The sequence below is a fragment of the Nicotiana sylvestris genome, chromosome 2, assembly GCF_000393655.2.
Source record: "Nicotiana sylvestris chromosome 2, ASM39365v2, whole genome shotgun sequence".
Lineage (NCBI taxonomy): Eukaryota > Viridiplantae > Streptophyta > Magnoliopsida > Solanales > Solanaceae > Nicotiana > Nicotiana sylvestris.
In genome coordinates, this window is record NC_091058.1 from 125936887 (window position 1) to 125961632 (window position 24746).

A 24746-nucleotide genomic window follows, 5' to 3' on the forward strand; every position below is an offset into this window, starting at 1 on the left:
ATCCCAAGCGCTAAGCACAGACAACTCATGTGCCATCATATCAATACCTGGATCCGCACGGTCGACTCACATGCTACACGGACAACTCACACGCTATGCTATCAATACCGGGACCCGCACGATCAACTCACGTGCTACGCGGACAACTCACGCGCTTTGATATTAATATTTTCACAACCAGGCCCTCGGCCTTACTCAATCATGTACCTCACTAGCCTCACCTTCATCAACGAATAAGGGGACACAACCCACATCAAGTATCACAGCATATTAGCAAATAATAGAGATTGAGGTAAATATTTACGATAATTTCTATGGCTGGGTACAAATAATGTGAGCATGAATAAAGTCTAAGCATAATCTCTAACATGAAAGCAAACAATTCAACAACAAGTAACTACGTAAACACAGATGATGGCCATGAGGCCTCACAGGACGGACCAAGTCTCCATCCCTTGAGGTATACACCCATACGCCCATCACCTAGCGTGGGTATCACCTCCAAACAGTCACACGATATCAAATTCTCTGGGTTTATACCCTCAAGGCCAGAGTTAAAACTGTTACTTACCTCAACCGCGTAAAATCCTACTCTAGAATGCCCTCGTCTCTAGACTCGGTCTCCAAAAGCTTTGAATCTAACCATAATCAGATTAATACCATCAACATGTGCTAAAGAATCAAATTCCACAATCAAAACTATAAAATATGCCAAAAATCCGAAATCGGCCAAAACCCGCCCCCAGGCCCACGTCTCGGATTTGGTTAAAAATGGCAGAATAATAAACTCTGTCCTCTCCCGAGTCTAACCATATAAAATTCATCAAAATCAGATTCCATTTGGTCCCTCAAATCCTCACTTAAAACTCTCCAAAACTCAAGCCCTAACTCCCTCAATTTCACTTTGAAATCATCAATCAAATCCTAAAAACCAAGATTTATTAATAAAATATAACCAAAACCGAGTAGAGAACACCTACCCCAATCCATATGGTGAAAATCGCCTATAAAATTGCCCAAATTCGAGCTCCCCAACTCAAAATATAACCGAATGAACAAATCCTTATTTTATATATATTTTTGGCAGTTATTCTGCCTCGTTTCTCGTGTCAAACGATCTCGAAACTCGCTTTTTATTTTTTTTTGAAATTCTAGTCAAGTTAGGCTTTTGAATCACTCAATTTGACCTTATAATGAATGAGATATGTTGGTTTTAATATTTGCAAATAGTGCAGATTTTTAAATACGCCGTCAGTGGCAATTTCGTAATTACTCTGAAAAATCTGGCAATATATTTCTTAGTAAAATGATCATAAAATCCTCATACGATGTCCAAATTCGATGTTTCTTTTTGCTACGAGTCCGTAATTATGATACGGATCTAATGCTTCAATCAAAAAAGAAATCAAAACTTATTTGTTCAATATGATATCATTTATGCTTGGAGAAACGACGTCAAAACATAAGAAAAACGAGCGCAATATAACCTAAATCTATCCGAAACTCACCCAAGGCCCTCGAGACCTCAAACAATAATTCCAACAAGTCATATATCACTACCCGAACTTAGTCCACCCTCCGGAACACCCAAACCAACACCAAAATACCAAATCAACCTCGAATTCAAGCCTAAGAACTTCTAAACTTCCAACTTTTGCCAATTCAAGCCTAATTATACCGCGGACCTCCAAATTATATTTGTTTACACTCCTAAGTCTAAAATCATCCAACGAAGCTAATTGAATCATAAAAATCCAAATCCGAATTCGCTCACTCATAAGTGAACTTCCGGTTGACTTTTCTAACTTAACTATTTAACTAAGAGACTAAGTGTTCATTTCACTCCAAAACTACTCGGAACTCAAACCTACCAATTCGATACAACTCAACAAAGCTGAACAACACATAAATAAGCATAGATGGGGGGAAATAGGGCTTAAACTCTCAGAACGAACGACCGGGTCGTTACATCCTCCCCTTCTAAAACAAATGTTCGTCCTCGAACGAGTCTAAAAACATACCTGGAGTCTCAAATAGGTGAAACCTTTAGCAATACCTTCTCATCACATTCAAATCATATGAACTCATCTCGCGGTCACATCATACTTATTACGTATCCATCCAACCACCATTTCCACTAATAGGGACACTACTGGACATATAGGTCCACGCATGCGCTAACATAACCAACACCTCAGTGCTCAAGCTACAGTCAAAACTCGGCCTCAAGTTCTCCAGACTAGCCCAACATCAATACACAGAAATCACATCTCGCACCTCATCCAGGGAATTACAATTCGTCGATGCACAACTGATACCGAGTGCTCATGTGCGCATACGAATGCGTGGAAGGAATTCAAAGAGTTAAACTTTAAGCTGAATCAATACCGTACGAAAAGAATTCAAGAAAGTAAAGTTTTCATAAAGGTTCTGCATCCTCTCGAAGATAAGTACAGACGTCTCCATACCGATCCGCAAGACTCTACTAAACTCGCTCATGACTCGTGAGACCTATGTAACCTAAGCTCTGATAACAACTTGTTACGACCCAAAATCTAACCATGGTCGTGATGGCACCTATCGTGTTACATGGCAAGTCTATTCCTCAAAATATTACTACTAAACCGATTATAAGAAATTAATAAAACATTTCAACATTTTAAAATTTTCATAAACTAAATCAACTCTAAATATAATATAGAAAATACGGAAACGAGCCCCAAACATCGGGTGTCACTAAGCCATGAGCGTCTAAAACTATAAACTAAGATATATAAACTGTCTAACTGTCCAAAAGAAGAAATAACAAAATGAGTAACAAGGTCCGACGGACGCTAGCAACTACCTTGCTGTCTCCAAAGATAGCCGGCCTGAACTCAACGATCGCCGCGCTCTAACTCACCTGGATCTGCACATAAAATGAAGGGTATAGTATGAGTACAACCAACTCAGTAGTAAAAGAAATAACTAAGGAACTGAGCAGTAGTGACGAGCTAAGTAAAACAATCTAATTATTTATTTTCACAATTTAAAAATAAATAAAAATAAACACGTAAATTCCACAACTCAGTAAATGCCACAAAGAAATTTAATAGATAAATACAACAACATCACAAATAAATTCAACCTCACAGCAGTGTTACTCCATCACTCATCACTCGCACTCAACACACTTAAAACACTCAACACACTCAAAACACTCAAGACTCTGCGTTCACTGGGAGTGTGTACAGACTTTGAAGGGGATCCCAAAGCCCAAGCGCTAAGCACGGACAACTCACGTGTCATCATATCAATACCTGGATCCGCACGGTCAACTCACGTGCTACGCGAACAACTCACGTGCTATGACATCAATACCTGGACTCGCACGGTCAACTCACGTGTTACGCGGACAACTCACGCGCTATGGTATTAATATTCTCACAACCAGGCCCTCGACCTCACTCAATCATGTACCTCACTAGCCTCACCATCATCAACGAATAAGGGGACACAACCCACATCAAGTATCACAACACATTAGCAAATAATAGAGATTGAGGTAAACATTTACAATAATTTCTATGACTGAGTACAAATAATGTGAGCATGAATAAAGCCTAAGCATGATCTCTAACATGAAGACAGACAAGTTCAACAACAAGTAACTACGTAAACACATATGATTGCTATGAAGCCCCACGAGACGGACCAAGTCTCCATCCCTCGAGGTATACACCCACACGCCCGTCACCTATCGTGGGTACCACCTCCAAACAGTCACATTATATCAAATTCTCCGGGTTTATACCCTCAAGGCTAAAGTTAAAACTATTACTTACCTCAATCGCGTAAAATCCTACTTCGGGATGCCCTCGTCTCTGGACTCGGTCTCCAAAAGCTTCAAATCACACTATAATCAGATTAATACCATCAACATATGCTAAAGAATCGAATTCCACAATAAAACTATAAAATATGCCAAAAATCCGAAATCGGCCAACACCCGCCCCAAGGCCCACGTCTCGAATTCAGCCAAAAATGACAGAATAATAAACCTCGTCCTCTCCCGAGTCTAACCTTATAAAATTCATCAAAATCAGATTCCATTTGGTCCCTCAAATTCTCACTTAAAACTCTCCAAAACTCAAACCCTAACTCCCTCAATTTCACTTTGAAATCATAAATCAAATCCTAAAAACCAAGATGTATTCATAAAATATAACCAAAACCGAGTAGAGAACACTTACCCCAATCCATATGGTGAAAATCGCCCAAATTCGAGCTCCTCAACTCAAAATGATCGAATGAACAAACCCTTATTTTATATATTTTTTGTTAGTTATTTAGCCTCGTTTCTCGTGTTAAAATATCCTGAAACTCACTTTTTATGCCTCCAATAGATTCTTTGTGAAATTCTAGTCAAGTTAGGCTTTTGAATCACTCAATTTGACCTTATAATGAGAGATATGTTGGTTTCAATATTTACAAATAGTGCAGAGTTTTAAATACGTCGCCAGTGGTAATTTCGTAATTACTCTGAAAAATCTAGCAACCTATTTCTTAGTAAAATGACCATAAAATCCTCATACAATGTCTAAATTCGGCGATTCTTTTTGTTACGGGTCCGTAATTACGATATGGATCAAATGCTTCAATCAACAAATAAATCGGAGCTCATTTGTTCAATATGATATCATTTATGTTTGGAGAAACGACGTCGAAACATAAGAAAAACGAGCGCAACACAACTCAAACCTATCCGAAACTCATCTGAGGCCCTCGGGACCTCAACCAATAATTCCAACAAGTTATATATCACTACCCGAACTTAGTCAACCCTCCGAAATACCCAAACAACACAAAAACACCAAATCAACCTCGAATTCAAGCCTAATAACTTCTAAGCTTCCAATTTTTGTCAATTCAACCCTAATTCTACCATGGACCTCCAAATTATATTCCAGACACACTCCTAAGTCTAAAATCACCCGACAAAGCTAATCAAATCATAAAAATTCAAATCCGAATTCGTTCACTCATAAGTCAACTTTCGATTGACTTTTCTAACTTCGCTTTCTAACTAAGAGACTAAGTGTTCATTTCACTCCAAAACTACTCCGAACCCAAACCTACCAACTCGATACAACTCAACAAAGCTGAACAATACATAAATAAGCATAGATGGAGGAAATGAGGCTTAAACTCTCACAACTAACGACCGGGCCGTTACACTAATAAAGTGCTTTTATAGTCATGCACATACCTTGAGTCTCATGAGTGCTCTAAAAAGACTTCCCAAGTCTTTCATAAAAGTCTCCCGCACATTTACACTCACGTAGTTGGTTCCATAAAGTCTATCTACACGTAGACCACCTTAAGACTATGGAATCATTAAGAGCAAAATAAGTTCAACCTTATAAAGCACTATCACTCGCCATAGGGATAGAAAATGTAGTACATAATGAGGTCATATCTGGCTTCATTTGATCACAAATGGGTATCCACCATACTTCCTTAATCCATGGGCTATAGCCCCATCTCCCTCAACGTTTTAAGGATAACTCTCCTTGCCAAACCCTTGGTTAAAGGATCCGTCAAATTTCTTTCGGATCGTACATATTCCAAGGAAATAACATCATGTTTCAACAATTGTTTTACTGCACCATGGCTAATACAGATATGTCTTATTTTTCATTGCATACACTATTTTTTTAATTGTTGTATGTGAGTCACAAAGTAGAGAAACTGATGAAGCTTGTCTTCCCCACAAGGGCACATTTGCCAATAAGTTTCTCAATCGCTCGGGTTCTTGCCCTGCCAACTCAAGAGCAATGAATTCAGACTCCATAGTAGATCATGCTATATAAGTCTGTTTTGAAGACTTCCATGAAATAGCACCTACATCCAAAGTAAACACATAGCCACTAGTGAAGCTAACTTCATCATTGTCAATAACCCAGTTTGTTGTCCTTCTAAAACAACATGAAATTTATTAAAATACAAATATCAATCCATAGTACCTCTCAAATACCTTAGCAAATGATGAAGAACATTCTAGTGTTTACTACTGGGGTTGTGAGTATATCTACTCAATCTACTAATAACATAAGCAATATCAGATCGTGTAGAATTTATGAGAAACATTACACTACCAATCATCTTAATATATTCAGTTTGAGTACTAAATTCCTTATTCTTTCTCAAGTGTATACTAGGATCATAAGGAGTTCTCACAGGAGCTACATAAAAATAATTTAACCTTTTCAATATTTTATCAATATAATAAGATTGAGATAACAAAAAAAATATTAGAAGCTATTATGATTTTAATCCCTAAAATCACATCTGCTTCTCCAAGATTTTTCATTTCAAATTTAGAAGATAAAAAATTCTTAGTCTCATTCACAACATTCACATTAGGACCAAAGATTAATATGTCATCCACATACAAATATATAATCACATAATATGATCATATCATCTTGGAATAAACACAAGTATCAGATGCATTAACAACAAAAACATTACTCACTAATGTGCTATTAGATTTTTCATACCATTGCTTATGTGCCTACTTTAGATCATATAAAAACTTTCTCAATTTGCATACTTTATTCTCGTGTCATTGTATCACAATCCCTCAGGTTGAGTCATATAGACCTCTTCCTCTAAATCACCATTTTGAAAAGTTATTTTAACATCCATTTGATGTATCACTAAATTATGAATAGCTACTAAAGCAACAAGAGTTCTAATAATCACTATCATAGTCACAGGAGAATAAGTGTCAAAGTAATTAATGCCTTTCTTTTGGTTAAAACCCCTAATAACAAGTCTAGCCTTATATTTCTCAATTGTACCATCAGGTCTTAATTTCTTCTTAAATATCCACTTGCTACTTATGGGTTACCTTTAAGCAAATCAGATAAGTCCCAAGTGTGATTAGAAACTAAAGAGCCGAATTCACTTTTAATGCTCTCTTTCCAAAAACTAGCATTTATTGACCTCATCACTTCATTATAAGTCTTAGTGTCGTCTTCTATTAACTAGATAGACACTAATTCATCATTCAAAATATCAAGATCAATATTTACGGTCAAGAAAGTAGTTATAAAGTCAGGACCAAAGCCAGCTTCAATTCTACGACTCTTACTCCTTCTAAGTTCATTTCATGCTCATTAGTAGTAGCACTACAAGAAGACATAATATGAGAATAAACAGACATAGATGTAGAAGCATAATTAGTCACATTATTTTTCAATGAAAGAATATGATCAAATTTTTTTGCATCTCTAGATTCAAAAATAAAAGTATCATTCAAAGACATAAATCTATACATAGCACTATTTGAGCATAACCAATGAAAGCATCAAAAGTCTTGGGTCCAATGATTACTTGTTTAAAATCCAGTAGACCCACCTTAATCAAACACCTTCACACTTTCAGAATTTTCAAGTTAGAAGCAAACCCTTTCCATAACTCATACAGAGTTTATCTAACTTCTTATGAGGGACTTTATTAAGAACATATAAGCAGAATATTACTCGACTTAAATTTCTATATATTAAGAAATTCGACCTAATCCAAACAAGGAAAAAATTAATAACTAAAAATTTTGTTGATTTTAAAGTCATAATATTAGAAAAATAATTAAATTACAAATTTGTCCAATAGAAAACTTATTTTCAAAGAGTAGGAAGGCAAATGACATTTTACTAAGGGCCTTCGTGCTTTTAATATAGTATAAATAGATAGATATACACAAAACATATTATTTGCTTTTAATATAGTATAAATAGATAGATATAGACAAGACATATTATTTGACGGGAAAAAAAGAACTAATATAAGACATATTGTAAAGAGAATGCTGAGGAATTACGGGAGGAAAAATTCAGAAATAGCCTAATTTACAACTGTTAATTGAAAATTAGGCATAGTTTCAAAAGTAATCGAAATTTAGCCACTTTTTTCATATAAAAAAAATTGAACAAAAATACCTAAAAAATCTAAAAATATTCCAACATATTCAGGTTCTAGCATAATATGCTGGAATTTCATAATGTGATAGAGTTCCAACGTAATATGTTGGAATTTTATAAGTAGGAGCTTCATAATCCAGTATATTATACTACTTAAAACTTTTCGTTTTTCAGCTAGGATATTTTTATCCAGATTTTATCCCAGCATAAAATATTAGTAATTATTTTTAATGACTTTATAAATGCTGATTATTCTTCAATTACTAGTCCAAAAACTAGCTAGCCCATGCTAGGGGCGAAAGTACATAGCCCTATGAGTGATCAACTAACCACCCTTCGTCAAACAATTACACTATATATAGGTAAACTATTAGATTTTAATGGTATATAAAATATATTGAACATTTTTTATCCGATTTTTTTTTACTTATTTCAAATTTGAACACCTAACTGAAATTCCTAGCTTCGCCACCGACTCATTCTATTTTCACGAATTGCCCTGAGTTATGGGCTGTTCCAATTCATCAAAGTAGGCCTCATTAGAACCAGCCCAATGTTGTGGTCTTCAGCCTCAATTCGAGAAGATTCGATACCCCTAGCCCAGCCCACTTTGAAAGTATACAAAATTAGGGTTTCAGAATCACAAAACCTGGTTGCTTTAGCTTATATATAGGCACCTGCGGTAGTACAGAGACAGTATTGTATTCGCCGGTTTGCATAGGCTTCCCTTTTATTTGATTGCTACTACTTCTTCTGTTCGTTGTCTTTCTATTTCTGAGGCACTGCACTACCTTCGATTTTGTGTTTGTTTGTTATTTTTGTTCTCTCAGTTTTGATAGAACCGAAATCAAATGACGAGAAAATAACTGCAACAATATGATGGTAAATTCCATGATTCTTAGTATTTAAGTCTCTGATGATTTCTCAATATTATTTTCAAAAAGATTTCCCATTTTTGCGTTTTATTAATTTCTGGATTCTCGTTTTTTGGTTATAATATTTGGGAGATGTGATGAACACATTTGGTCCGTGTTTCTGATTGAACAGTGACAGATAAATCCATTATTTTACTCTCCTGATCTCCCACTAATTCCTAATTTTTCGTTTTACGATTACGTTTTGTTTTGGGGCTAAGAAATATTTGCAGATTTGTGAAAAGCAGTAGCTCGATGATTACATGCCTTATGGGCTGTATACGCTATTCCGATTTAAAGCATGAAGAATCAATTTTTTAAGTATGAGAGCTATTTGTTTTTTCTATAAAGTTTCTTGGGGGTGTTATTTTATGTGATTTTTGGTTATTTATATTTTCTGCTGTGATGAGTTCATGAAAATTTCACATGTCAGACTTCAGAGAGAAATCTATGAGAAGATATTCATGTATCCTGAGCAGAAGGCACTTTATATTCAACCTTTGGTAGCTTATTTCCCAATTAATTAGTACTGTTCAAACTTAGGTTAAGTTTTTCAGTTCAAAACTTATCTCTAATGTTTGGCTGTGTGCAATTTGATGCTGTGATTGGATTTGTTAGAGGCCGTCAATTTGAGCTAATGACTATGCTTAAATGTTTTGTAAAGTTAACATTTGTGTTAAAAGTTGTTCAACATGTATAATAAACACAGTGACCGAGCGAATATTGTTTTGTTTTAAAATGTTAGTTGTCACTTGTCAGTTTTGGAAAAAAAGGAATAAAAAGAAAGAATGTATTGATTTCATTGTACATACCTTATTCAACTTAAAATTACTTTACTATGAGCCTGTATGGATTAGTTATTTGAAGTAGTGATGAGCGTTATTTTTAAGTGTTCGAAATTGATTTAATAAATAAGTAGTTTATGTTTGGATATAAGTGCTGAAATTAATAATAAGTTTATAGTATTTCATAAAAAAATGTTGATAAAATAACTTAAATACCCTTATAACTGATTACACTTATATAAGGTTGTAATTTTTTCAAAATTTTAAATTCCAGAATGATTCAAATACAAAATATTTTGTTTGTCATTTTATTTTAAATATAACTGTGCTTAGATAAGATAATTTTTGTGATAAATAAAATACCTGTGTAATCACAAGTTATAATAATTAATAAATTGACAAAAGTTTTTTAGTAAAAAATAAATCTAAATAGGATAAAATAATTGAAGAGAAACAAACACTTTCTTTATCACCATAACACTTAAAAAGTAATATACCAAAAATTTGTTATGTCCTCGTTTAATACATATGGTTCAAGGATTAATACACAATCAAATAGATACAAATATTCAAAGGAATTGAGAATTTATATCTTAAATAGTCAATGAGAATTGTAGACTTGAAGGAGGGGTAGGGTGGGTTTTGGTTGAAAAAAATACTTGCAGTGGGTATTGATATAGGAGTTTTGTTCTAAAAAGGAATAATTTAAAGATAAAATAGTAAAAATGTTGGTTAAACTTAAAGTGCTTATAAACTAAAAATTCATAAGTTGGGGTGACCAGTTTATGACTTTTTGCTTATTTTTTATTTATAAGAACTTTGACTTCACTTTTAACTTTACCAGTTAAGTTGAAAAATGCTTATAAACTAGTTTGATCAGTTTATAAGCTTAGCCAAACACCCTTTATGTCTAATCTATCTTTTTAACTTCTATCTGTCATATAAAAGGGCTGTCCGGTTCACTAAGCTAGCTCTTGCCATGCATAGGGTTTTGAGGGCTGGATCACGAGTGTCTATTGTATGTAGTTTTACCCTGCATTTATGCAAGAAATTATTTTCATAGCTTGAACTTATGACATTTACGCATTTTTGTAAGAGGCTATTTTCACAACTTGTATTTCTGCAAAAGACTATTTTCACGGCTTGGACTCATGGCATGATATGATTCAGATATTTGGTTCGTTAGCAATGGAGCAGAATAAAGTGAGAGTTAAATGCATCCAAAGCTAATTTGGAAGGCTATGATATAATATGATTTTGAATTGCCATTGTTAAAGATTACATTCAGGGTAAGTATTTACCTTACATACAGGGTAATAGAAACTCGTAATTGAACATCAAGTTAGTCAATTATATCGATAGAGTATTGTAATTGCTCTATCGATTGTGGAGTCTATTATTCCAGACGGACGGATGGACAACCTATAGCAAAACATAGGTTAATAGAGAAATGTTTTTTGATTAATGTAATTAATTTTTTTAATGAGTGTCACCCTTAGATATTTTATAGGGTATGACATTTGTTAATTTTTTTAGTTAAATATATAATCAAAGAGGTTGTTTGACACCATTATTTTTTATTTTTGTCTTTAAAAATAGTTGAAGGACCTTTTAGAATATTTCTTCGCATTATATACTGTAAAATCGAATTTCTAGCACTTATGCATTTAAAAATAAGGTGTTTGGTGTTTGGAATTGTGAAAATGAATCGGGTCTATAAATGAGTTTGTAATTGGGTCGAAAGAATCCGCTAGAGGTTGAAGGTGAAGTGTTGGATTGCTTAGGTTGATTGTCACTTAAGCAAATCTAATCCAATTGGACTGTCACGACCCAACATTCACTGAGGATCGTGATGGTGTCGGACATCGCGGTCAGGCAAACCAATCATAAATGCTTAATTTAATTCTTATCTTAATAATTTTGAAAATTGAAATTTTTCCTTCAATTTAGATATTAAAAGATAATTTTTACGAAAATAAATAAAAGAATATTTAGAAGTAAATATAGAATATTCCATAATCATCCCAGAATCCGGTGTCACAAGTGCATGAGCAATTTCTAAAAAATAATGTAATACAACAACCATCCGGAATACAATATTGGACGGAAAGTAAATACAGTAATTTGAAAGAGGCTCTACTGGCTGCAGGTCGTCTCGAGAAATGTAGCTCATCTAAGTCTCCGTATCAACTATGCTGCTACGCCTACTAGGCCACTAGAGATGCATGTGCATATACAACAAAAATGTACAGCAAGTGTAGTATGAGTACGAAAACAACGTGTATTCAACAAGTATCCCGTCTAATCTTGAAGAAGTAGGGACGAGAGGTCGACTTCGACACTTGCTAGTGGTCCAATGATAATATAGTGAAAATGTGAGGAGATCATGGATTTTTATAAAACAAACAATTATAATTCATAAAGCCAAGTAGCACGTAAATAACTTACCAAATAATAATGGATTTCCAAGATTTACTTTTCATTATCTTTATCAATTTATCTCCGGCCAAGAAAGATAAATATCAACATTTATAAATCTCAAGCAACAATACAAGTATGCGCATATCATGTCGAGGTCGTACGACTCGATTCAATATAAATGTAAAATGTGCACTGCCGATGGTCGAACGACGCGAACCATAGATGCATCTATTACCCCACTCGCGAATCATACATGCGACACGGTCAGCATAAATAAACAAACACCCCGCTCGCGAATCATACATGTGACGCGGGCACACATAGATACACACATTCAAACAGCCAATTAAGAATTTATCCGGGAACGTTTATCCAAATAAAAGCCAATTCTCTTTTAATGATTTAAGAAAAATAAAGTTTAATCCTTTTAGAAATATATTTACCAATTCGATAGGATTTAAGCAATTCAGATGTCAATAAGATTACAAATATTCTAAGTATAACATGTTTTTTGGGTCCTAGACTACCCAGACTTAAACATAATAGTAGCTACACACATACTCTCGTCACCTCGTGCGTACGTAGCCCCCACAAATAGGAGCACATAACCAATTATTTTATTTATGGGGATAATTCCCTCTTACAAGGTTAGAAAGGAGACTTACCTCGCTCCGAAGTTCCATAACCGACATTCCACGCCCTTCCGAAGACTCAGTTCGATGCAAAAATGCTCCAAAACTAGCCATTAATCATGTAAACCCATTAATATATACTCAAGTACTCATTATAATTCAATTTATAACCATTCCTAATCCCGATAGAAAAGTTGACAAAAACGCTCTCGGGCCTACGTGCCCGGATTCCGAAATTTTTCGAAGATAAAGTTTACCCACAACCTCACGAACTCAAATATATAATTTACTCTCAATCTCATACCCAAAATCGTGGTCAAAATCCAAAAATATAATTTCTAGGTCTTTCCACCAAAACCCCAAATTTCTACCAACTTTCATACTCAAATCCGTACATAATCAATGTATTTAACTCAAGATAGGTGGGGATAGCTTACCTTGTCGTTGATGATGAAAACCCCCTCTTGAAACCCTCCAAGAATCGCCCAAGCCAAGAGAAGGATGAAAGAAAATGGCCAAATCCCGACTTTAAAACATCTCACTACCTCCAGCCTTTCCGCACTTGCGGTCACTTGACCGCTTCTGCGGTTCCGCAGGTGCGACACATGGCCCGCTTCTGCGATACTCTTCTAGACCCTCCACTTCGCATCTGCGTCTCCTTCACCGCAGGTGCGGTCCCGCTTCTATGGCGGAGCGACCGCATCTGCGGTCCCAACACTCCCAGCCAAAGTCGCATCAGCGACCTTCATGGCCGCTTCTGCGGCTCCGCACTTGCGGCCAAAACCTCATAGGTGCGGTTACACCAGATACCACTTGCATCAAACCTTCTCCAAATTTCATTTTTGATCCGTTAACTATCCGGAATCCACCCGAGACTCCGGGGACCCCAACCAATCATACCAACCAGTCCCAAAATACATTACGGACTTGTTCGAGGCTTCAAATCATATCAAACAATGCTAAAATCATGAATCGACTTCCAATCCAAGCTTAATGAACTTTAGAATTTCAAACTTCTGCATTCGATGTCGAAACATATCAAATCATGTCCAATTGACCTCAAATTTTGCACACAAGTCACATTTGACATTACGGAACTACTCCAACTTCCGGAATCGGAATCTGACCTCGATATCAAAAAGTCCACTTCCGGTCAAACTTCTCCAAAAACCTTCAAATTTCTATCTTTAGCCAAATGACTGCAAAACGACCCACGGACCTCCGAATTCACTTCCGATCGCGCTCCCAACAACAGAATCACCATACAGAGCTACTCCTAGACTCGAAATCCCAAACGGACATCGATAACACTGAAATGCACTTCAACCCAAACTTATGAAATTTTTCCAAAAATGCTAACTTCTACAATAGGCGCTGAAACGTTCTCGGGTCTTCCAATACCCGATTCGGACATACGCCCAAGTCCGAAATCATTATACAAACCTGTTGGAACAGGGACCGTTTGGGCCTGGTGGGAGTGGGCCTGGAAGTGGGCCGGTCCCATGATTGAGGCCCGCGAGACAGGGACCGTTTGGGCCCGAGCCCGGGCCCGGGACCGGCTGGGAAGTGGGCGGTTCGAAAACCGGCCCAATGACTTTTCTTTTTAAAAAAATCTACCAAATATGGCCGTTTCTAGCCGTTATGGCATTTAAAAAAATGGCCTTTTGACCTGCCAAAATAGCCGTTGGCTATTTATAAAATAGCCATTTAACCCCTCCCCAACTTTGTTTTAACCCCAGACTTTTTATAATTACACTTTTTTCCTATTTCAGCTATAAGTACCCCCTCATTCTTTCATTTTTCTTACAAAATCATCAATCTCTCTCATTTCTCAAACTCAAATTTAAGTATTCAAGTCCTCAAGTCTTCACTCATCTCTCATTTCTCAATCTCAAATTCTTAATTCAAGTTAAATAATGCCCGGTGATTCTAGAGTGCACTCATATGTTTGGGAACACTTTAATATGGTAGAAGAATATGAAGAAGTTTACATAGTATAGTGCAAGAACTGTGGTCGAGTCTTCACTCATCATCCAAAGTTGGAGGGACACATGCTATTTAAGGAGGCATATAAAGAGTTGTCTTGCGCGTTCTGCAGACATTCATATTTAAAATTTTAAGTTGATTTGAGACAATTTGTGTTATTTTAAAATTATTAGACGTATTATGCTTAATGTTTTAGTTTGTTAGATTAATTTGAAGTATTATTAATTTATTATGCAATGATGAGTGTAAGTTTGAACTTTAATTTGAAGTATTAAATATAAACTTTTATTTGCAAGTTTGATACCGAGTTCATCTTTATACATACATATATATATATATATATATATATATATATATATATATATATATATATATATATATATATATATATATTTACAAGAAATTTCCTTAGATAAAATTTTAAAAAAAAATAGGCCCGACCCATTTAGGCCCACTTAGGCCCGAGACCAACCCACTTAGCCCAGGACTATTAGTTAGTAGTCCCGGTGCCAGGCCAGTTCCTACAAAAAAGCTCACGAAGTCCGGGACCACTTAGGACCAGCCCACGAGGCCCGTTTAGGCTCGGGCCCGGCTCGCATTACAACCCTAGCCTCTACAAGATGAGCCCATTAGGGTTGCTTGGTTCCGACTCCACCCAAATCCTAATTCATGCCCATAAATAAGGCTACGTATGTACTTCAAAAATCATCTCAGTAATTCTAGAAACTCTCGGAATATGCACAAAGAGATCAAATATGCAATCTCCGAAATTTCATAAAACTCCTGGAATATTCATTATGAGATCAAAGACATGTCAAATATATCTTGCTCAAAGTTCTAGAAATATTCAAGATCCAAATGAAGTGTTGCTACATGCTTCTTGATCATCAAATATATTAAGCAGATGCATATCATCCTACTTTCGAGAAATACGCTGCTAAGGCCCTCGAATTATGGATAAAAATTTGGAGGGAAGAATCAAGGGATAAACAGAGTTGTAATCCACAATGTTTATTAATAAATCCTTTTTTTCTTATTTGTTTGTGATTGAAGTTTTATTTTACTGCACAAATTTATTACAAACAAATTGGCACATCTAGTGGGACCAATTCTACCTTCATCTCTTATGCTCGTAAAGCAAGGTCTGCAAATTCTAAAACCAGTTGGGGCAATATCTCTTGTTCCTATTCGTCGAAGTTTAGCACACGTTGTCAACACAAGATCGAATGTGTACTTCAAGTCACGTCTTAAAGTTTTGGCAAGCCTACACTCCGACAAACCTTGAAGTAGGGGCATTTGTAAATATTAAAAACTTGTCAAATTAGTGCATTAAATATTTTTGACTAGAGCCTCTACAAAATGAGCTCATTAGGGTTACTTGGTGGCTACTCCATCCAAATCCTAATTGATGCTCATAAATAAGGCTACATAGTTCCTTTAAAAACCATCTCAACAATTCTAGAAACTTTCGAAATATGCACAAAGAGATCAAAAATATACGATCTCCGAAATTTTATAAAACTCTTGGAATATTCATTAAGAGATCAAAGACATGTCAAATATGTCTTGCTCAAAGTTCTAGAAAATTCAAGATCCAAATGAAGTGCTGCTACATGCTTCTTGATCATCAAATATATCAAGCAGATGCATATCATTCTACCTTCGAGAAATACGCTGCTAAGGCCCTCGAATTATGGATAACAAATCGGAAGAAAGAATCAAGGGATAAACAGAGTTGTAACCCACAATGTTATCTATAAAATCCTTTTTCCTTCATAGCTGTTTATGATTGCAGTTTTATTTTTCTGCCCAAATTTATTGTAAGCAAATTGGCACGCCTAGTTGGGCCAATTCTGCCTTCATCTCTTCCGCTTGTAAAGCAAGGTCTGCAAAATTCCAAAACTAGTTGGGGCAATATCTCTTATTCCATGTTCGTCGAAGTTTAGCACACGTTGTCAACACAAGATCAAAGGTGTACTTTAAGTTTCTTCTTAAAGTTTCGGTAAGCCTATACTCCGACAAACCTTGAAGTAGGGGACATTTATAGACAATGAGAATTTGTCAAATTAGTGCATTAAAAATTTGGACTAGGGCCTCTACAAGATGAGCCCATTAGGGTTACTTGGTGCTACTCCACCCAAACCCTAATTTATGCCCATAAATAAGGCTACATATGTCCTTCAAAAACCATCTTAGCAATTCTATAAACTCTCGAAATATGCACAAAGAGATCAAATATACGATATCCAAAATTTCATAAAACTCTTCGAATATTCATTAAGAGATCAAAGACATGTCAAATATATTTTGCTCAAAGTTATAGAAACATTCAAGATCCCAATGAAGTGCTGCTACATGCTTCTTGATCATCAAATATATCAAGCAGATGCATACCATCCTACCTTTGAGAAATACGCTGCTTAGTCCTCGAATTACAGATAACAAATTGGAGGGAAGAATCAATGGATAAACAGAGTTGTAACCCACAATGTTTATTAATAAAATTCTTTTTCCTTTATAGTTAATTGTGATTGCAGTTTTATTTTTCTGCACAAATTTATTGCAAACAGTCTTTTGTAAGCTTTTTAATAAAACATGTAGTCCATACCCTGATTAAGCAAAATCTAGTTAATAATTGTATTAGAATATACGGCAAATGGCTAAATATATCCCTGTACCATGAGAAAAGGTTTAAATATATCTTTCGTTATACTTTGGGTCCAAATCTATCCCTACCGTAATACTATTGGTTCGAATATATCCTTCTTATATTAAGTTTGTCCAAAGTGGACATTCAATCCTACGTGGCACTGATATTTGATGAGGTGGATGCCACATGACATGCTACCTCAGCTCCCCTAAGCCATATATAAAATACTAAAATTTGAAATACAATATTTTTCATGATAGCGGTAATGGTGGTAGTAGTGATGGAGGGGAAAAATATTTTCGTGGTAGAAAAAAATAGAAGGGTGGGGAAAAATGGGTTAGGGACCCCGAGGGGGCAAGCCATGTGGCATCCACCTCATAAATGTCAGTGTCGCGTAGGATTGGATGTCCACTTTGGACAAACTTATCGGAAAAGGAGTATATTTGAACCAATAGTATAACGACAAGGGTATATATGGACTCAAAGTATAACGAGAGGTATATTTAAACCTTTTCTGATAATACAAGGGTATATTTGGCCATTTTCCGTTGAATATATATATATATATATATGTCACTCTTGATATTCCAGTTGCTAAAATAATTAGCTTATACATGAAGCTAGCTGACATATTTTTTGTTAATCGTGAGATGATGATGCAATTCAACGCTTTTAACCTTGGTATCGCCGTGTTCAACATGAAATAAGTATCATAAAATATATTACTTGTATAATTCATCAAATTTCAGCGCCCAAGCCATCATTTTCGCTACCAAAGCAAAACCACCTCTTAGGCCTTGGAAAAAGAAAAAAGTAAAAGTAAAATGAGAATTTGTCCATAAAATGATATCCTGTGAGGAGTAGACCCAATTGATGAGTTTCTTCAATTTGATTCTTAATTCCATGAAGGTCACGAGCTTATGAGAATAACCTATCAAAGTCATTTTTGTTTTTTGTGGAATAATAGAGTCATTCAATTATTAATTTTTTTTCTTTACTCTAGACAATAAAAAGCACCCATTTGGCATATCATACCATATTAAAAATTCATTTTTAATGATAAAATCAAACTCATTTAGCCCATATCCCTTATAAATTATACTTGTCGGTGATGTTTGTTCCAAGTTTTGGAGTTCGTAATCTAATTTGTTTTTGAGTTTTTCCCCTTTCAAAAACTCAAATTACGAACTCTAAACCAACCGAACATTATATATTGAGTCATTGAACAATTCAAGAACTTATTCACAAAGTTAATTGCATAAGATGTTCTAATGTATGCGTCAAATTGTAATTAACAGTATTAATTTTACTCAAAATATACAGCTATAGCTGTAATAGGGCCTTGTTCATCCATCTATATATGTACTACTCTATTCGTTCCAATTTATATGAACCTGTTTGACTGGATACGGAGTTTAAGAAAAAGTGAAAACTTTTAGAATTTGTGGTCCTAAACAAGTTAAAAAGAGGCCAGAGTATTTGTGTGGTTATAAAAGCTTCTCATTAAGGGTATAATTGTAAGTTTAAACTAAAATGTTATAGACTTTAACATTTTCTTCGTTGATGTGGCCTCTACCTCAAAAATGATCATAGCTCATTCAACCTCGGATGTTGACTCAACTAGCACCTCGCACAACTAGCAGTTTATTTCCATAACCCCATCTCGTCCATCCTTTGTGTGTTTTCTGCTCTAATATATTGAAGAGAGGATTCTACTTTTGATAATGTACACTATTTTTATTTTATTTTATATATTTGGTGTAATTTAATTTGTTACACCATAATGTTTGTCTTATTTTCAAAGTTACTAATATATTATTTATTATGAACATATATTTATCTGTAAAAAAAATTGCCACCATTCTACATGAAATAACAATGAGGTTATCAGTGCAAATGTGAGGGCGATGGCAATTAAATCTAAGCTCTGGGATGACCAGCGTGAGTATGATGATGAAGAAGATTGTGGTGTTGATTTTGCTGGATACTCATCTGAAGAGGCAGATCATGAGGTTGATCAGGAGAGTGCAGGTGAAGAACTTGATTCAATAACACTGCCTAAACCAGATGGTATACCAAACACGAGCCACAAAAGCATGTTGAATCTCAACGCTCCAGCTTTCATTCTCAGGTACTCTCCAGTTGCTGCTCTAAAAGTCAAGGATGCAGTAGCTGGAAACATAGTTCAAAATGCAGCCACACCTAGTAACCAGATTGATCCAGCTGGTCAAAAGTATGGACAGCAGCAGCTGAATGCAAATACCTCAGGAGCTATAGTCACACTTCCAACTGGTGGACAACAGCAACAGGATACAACGCCACCAGCTATCACTTTGTAGGATAGAAAGTTGCTCGATGCATTGCAGCAACAGAATGAAAACAATGCAGGAGCAGCAGTAACTTCTTCAACTGCTGGACAACAACAGTTATCTATAAGGGCACCTGTTATTACGATGGAGGACAGAAAGCTACTTGATGCAATGGTAAGTTCTAGGCCCCTAAATTCTCTAAATACAAATCAAGTTGGTAGCACTGGGCGTGGGGATTGGACCAACAACCAGGTGAAAGGCACAAAACAAAGTCAAAACAAGGCAACTATGGTTAACTGACAAGATGGAAATGGTTTGATGGCACAAGAATTTTTACAAGACATGCCAGATCCAGTATCTGTGGGTAGAGATATGTATGAGGAAGGAGAAGAAGATGCAGTTTTGAAAGAATGCCGCACACATACAACAAGAAAAGGTGATTTATCACCTATGCATAGCGGAAAAAATAGAAAATCTCATACAAGGAAAAATAGTTGGGACGACAAGGTTAGTGATTGTTTAAATGTTAGGCGACCTCCAATGAGAGTTGCCAAACAAAAGCAGGCTGCCCCAACTACATCAACGAGGTCTAACCGTTTAAAAAAGAAATAATAATTTTTGAATACATTTTGAACACGGTTGAGGAAAACAACAAAGAATTACAAATTGAAGATTTTACAAGTTTGCAAAAGAAGGGACATGAACCAAATTGATACTTCATTCTATTATACCACTTTATTAGTATTCTCATTTGTAATATCATCACAAAGTATGTTATAAACTATGTGATGATCATTGAATATTTGGTACTCTCCAGTTCTTATTTTTTACATGCGTGCTAGTAGGTGAGGCCTTTTCTCTGCCTCAATAGGATTAGTAGGGTAAGGTATAGACCGGTTTGAGTTGCCTTGGTACATGCCTTTGGAAAAATATCCACACGGCTATGAGATTATATGCCCTTGTGAGACTTTGCCGGTAGCTACACCATGAATCCTCTACATGAGGCTGCCATCATAAGGCAATGTGAGGCGCAGATGAGTGATTATATAGCCAAGACATATGGGTAACAATACCGGTGCTATTGTCCCCCTTATTTGTACTGTTCCTAATTGTTGTATTTTTCTTTTCTTTTATTAATAAAAAATTAGCCCTAGGCGCTTGCCTAGCGGATTGCCAAAAAAAAAATATAGATCTGAAGTAGATCTAAGAGAAATCGAAAAAACCTTAGAGGTTAGGGTTTCAGAAGAAAAAAAAAATAATAAAAAAATAAAGCTCATAGAATAGGTAGGTACATATCTTCATATCTAGGACAACTAAGCAATTTGGAAGCGGACTTGGCTCTATATATTAGTTGGGAAATGGGGCTAGGTAAAAGAACAACTCAATGTACTAAGCTCCCGTTATGTATGAGGTCCGGAGAAATGGGGCTAGGTACTTGCAGTTAAATATCTAGCACCCATTACTCATTAGAATAAGTAGTTGGAAAAAGAAGAGAACAAAGAGACGTGGGAATTCTTGTCGCAGGAGAGATGGCACTTTGCATTCTTGTTGAAAAGCAAGGGTGGAACCCAAGTTCCTCTCTCTTTCCATAAATTTATTTCATTATTCGCTTCACAAAGGTCAGGATTTCTGCTAATTTCCATACATTACAAATATTAATTTTCTTTTATGGATTTTGTTATGATTTACATTTAATTACCACGCATCATGAGATAGAGTACTCTTGCTGCTTATAATTTTCTTTTGCTCTGTACATGCATTATTGGGTAATGCTGAGGTGAATTAGAATTTAAAATACTAGTGAATTAAAGAATGAGCTAGCTAGTGTGATCTTATTATCTTATCATACATAGTTCAAGCAGAAAGTAATGAGTTCGGTTGAATCTACACTAATCCGTCTATGATAATGAGTACCATAACTTCTACTTCATGAGCGCTGACTTTGATGATTGTTTATATATATACAGCCAATCCCGCAGATGAACATTAGCTATCTTCAAGATGTCCACAATATTGATCATAGTTGAGTTCCGAATTGGACTGAAATCTTTTGGCCCAATTTAGGGGTGGCAAATAGGTGGGTTGGATTGAATTTGAGCGGGTTAAGATGGGTTAGGTTGAATTTGGGCGGGTCAAGATGGGTTAGGTCAATAAATGAGTCATTGCCCAATCCAGTCCAAAGTGTACTTGGGCTAAGATAGGTTGGGTCAAGATGGGCTAAACAATGGGTCATAACCCAACACGCCCAACTTGACCCATATTTTAGAACCATGCTCATTTTGCATAAAAAAAAAACCTTTTACGTTGAAATTTTTTTTGGGGGTGGGGGGAAGGAGGGTGGGTGATGCAGAAAAACAAAAAAAAAATAGAAAACACAAACAAAAAATTAAAAATTAAAAAAAAAAGTAAAAATGTTATGAAACAATAAAAGGACCAGAACAATATTGCAGAGAAGGAGAGAGGAAGAGAGAATTCTTATTGATATGGGATGAATTACAATGGAATAGAAACCTCTATTTATAGGGAGAGATTGGCTTGGCCACCAAGCAATAAACCCTAGAATCTCTCTAAATATAGACATTCACCTTAAATAAAATTCTATTTATAACACTCCCCCTTGAATGTCTATTCAACAGATAATGTGCCTTGTTAAAACCTTAACTAAATAAAACCCAATGGGAAAAAAAAATTCTAGAGAAGGAAAAAGAGTACACATATCTAATAATACGCCTTTTGGTTGCCTCGTTAAAAACCTTGCAAGGAAAACCCAATGGGACAAAACCTTGTAAGGAAAAAAGAGTACAACGTGCATTAACTCTCCCTGATGAGAGCATCAATTCACATCCTTGAGCCTTCTCATCCCAATCTTGTGCACCATCTTCAAAATATCATTGGTAGAGATTTGATAAACAAATCAGCCATATTAACTTCAACGAATTTGTTTCACCCTGAAATCATCATCCTTGATAGAAGTATTGTCTTCATCTGATCTTGTTGGAATTGTCATTTCAATATCTTCACATAGGGGTAAAGACTCTTGCTATCATATTATCATGCTTATAGTTATAGCAAGATACTTTTGTGCATAAATTGCACTTAGGATATGGTATTTCAGGACCAAGAATTGTATATGCTTTAAGCGATTAAAATCCTTCAAGGATTGTCATATAAGCCATATAAATAGACTTTAGATGCATATCAAGTTTTCATGTCATGCTAGACATATAAGATTGATAAAAGTAATTGCATACATCATTGACTTTATAGTTTATACTTTCAAGTGTTTGAACTACATGTCCAAAACTATGTGTCTTTCATATGGAATCAATTCTACTTGAATTGCGTCTCTTCCATTTGGCCAATACTTTTGTGTCTATATTCGATAGACTTAAGATCCTCATCTATACTTAGCGCTATGATAGACGTCGTCGACACATTTTATATCGGTTCCAATATTTTTTCATAAAGACATAACATAGAGATCTCTTCATTCATATATTCAGGTACCTGAATCTCTCATGAGAATTTATGAAGTGTTATGTCATGTTATATTCTAAATCACTTGCCTCCTTTATTATGATCATTTTGATCATTTGCTCATCTTCTTTATCAAAAAGTTTATTTGAAACCGGTTTATCTATATGGTTTAAGCGTACCATAGACTTTGTCCTTGTAGGACTTAATATAAGCATTTGCAATGAGAATATAGTTACTTTCTTTGGGTCAGCAAATGCGTATGGCATACTTTGAAATATATTGCAAACGAATTATCTTTTTATGAGCTTCAAGTTCATATTATGATATTCGAGGATCTATATATATAAATGATAATCCGTTCCACGTAACTTTTTCTCAAGTATTTATCATGTCTGCCCCTCATTTTAGAAAAACTAACTTGTTTCCTCAACTTTGAGAGCCCATCTTTGTGTGTCATGGTGCTAATCAAAATATACACTGCACATCAATAATAATAAGATGAAATTATTCGGTTCCTGACCCCGAACCACTTGTGAGGGGAGAATGTAATATACAAACTGATATAGGTAACTTTGTTCTCATACGCAATAGTTAGCTATTAAGTGGAGGTACTCAATAAATTATTTTGCTAAACCAACTGTGATGTAAACCAACTTATCAAGATAAACTTTCTTGAGTAGAAAATCTAGAAATTATGCTCGAAATTAAATTATTGAGCAAGTTACCTCACAAAGCATCATATTGCGGGTTAATAATAATCGCACATGTAACCATCTCATAGATGCATCGTATGTGGTATACATGGCAAGTGAATGAGTCCATATTCACTTTTGATATTTCCAGCGTTTATTGGATTCAATCCCAATTTTAGTTGGTCTACTAATTAATGAGAACAAGCAACCTAGGAGAATTCGTAAAGAACTTTCTAGTTCTTTAATGTTTACTCATTTGAATTCTCTTTTATTTTTGCACATCATACTTAAATTGATATGACTAAACCAGCTATGCCAACTGGATATCAATAAACTCCAAGTTTATTATGATATGAGTTTTATATCAATAAAGTTCTACTTTATTGTGGCATTCTTTTATTTTTGTAGTATAAACTGAAGAATAAAGCGGGTAACTTTTCACATACATATTACCTCGCTACAAGTTGTAGTAATAGAAGATATTAAATCTTTCTTTTATTTATAGTCTCAATATAATCAACTGCTTTCGCGTGTACTTTGGAAACTGAATAAGTTTCTTTGAGACTTACTACAATACAATACCTTATTGGTATCAATTGTGTTTCTCCAAAATAGTATAATTGGCTCTTGCAGAGTTCTCAATTAATTTTGTACTACCACATATTCATCAACATCAATATGGCGAATATCTCTTTTAAAGAGAAAGTTATACCATTATGGTTATGGTCAAAATTATATGCAAGATATGTTTCTTGCATTAATGTTATTCTTTAATAATCGCATTACCAAAATATTTTGGTGTGCAATAGGTACGTGACCAATGACCATTCATGCCATAATAATGACATTATTTTCTTATATCATCTCAAACCTCCTTCTAGAGGTGAGTGTGGTATATTCACTACCACTACCA

At 35.2% G+C, this 24746-nt stretch overlaps 3 non-coding genes across 3 annotated transcripts; all 3 read left to right on the plus strand.

Annotated features, from left to right (window-relative positions):
* Positions 1-8811: 8811 nt before the first annotated feature.
* Positions 8812-8889, plus strand: LOC138886637 (small nucleolar RNA Z199). The gene has a single exon (XR_011405686.1). It is a non-coding gene; the product is annotated as a small nucleolar RNA Z199 (small nucleolar RNA).
* A 241-nt stretch (positions 8890-9130) lies between these two features.
* Positions 9131-9213, plus strand: LOC138886638 (small nucleolar RNA U54). The gene has a single exon (XR_011405687.1). It is a non-coding gene; the product is annotated as a small nucleolar RNA U54 (small nucleolar RNA).
* Positions 9214-9275: 62 nt separating this feature from the next.
* LOC138886639 (small nucleolar RNA R64/Z200 family) lies at positions 9276-9363 on the plus strand. Its single transcript, XR_011405688.1, has one exon. It is a non-coding gene; the product is annotated as a small nucleolar RNA R64/Z200 family (small nucleolar RNA).
* Positions 9364-24746: the final 15383 nt, after the last annotated feature.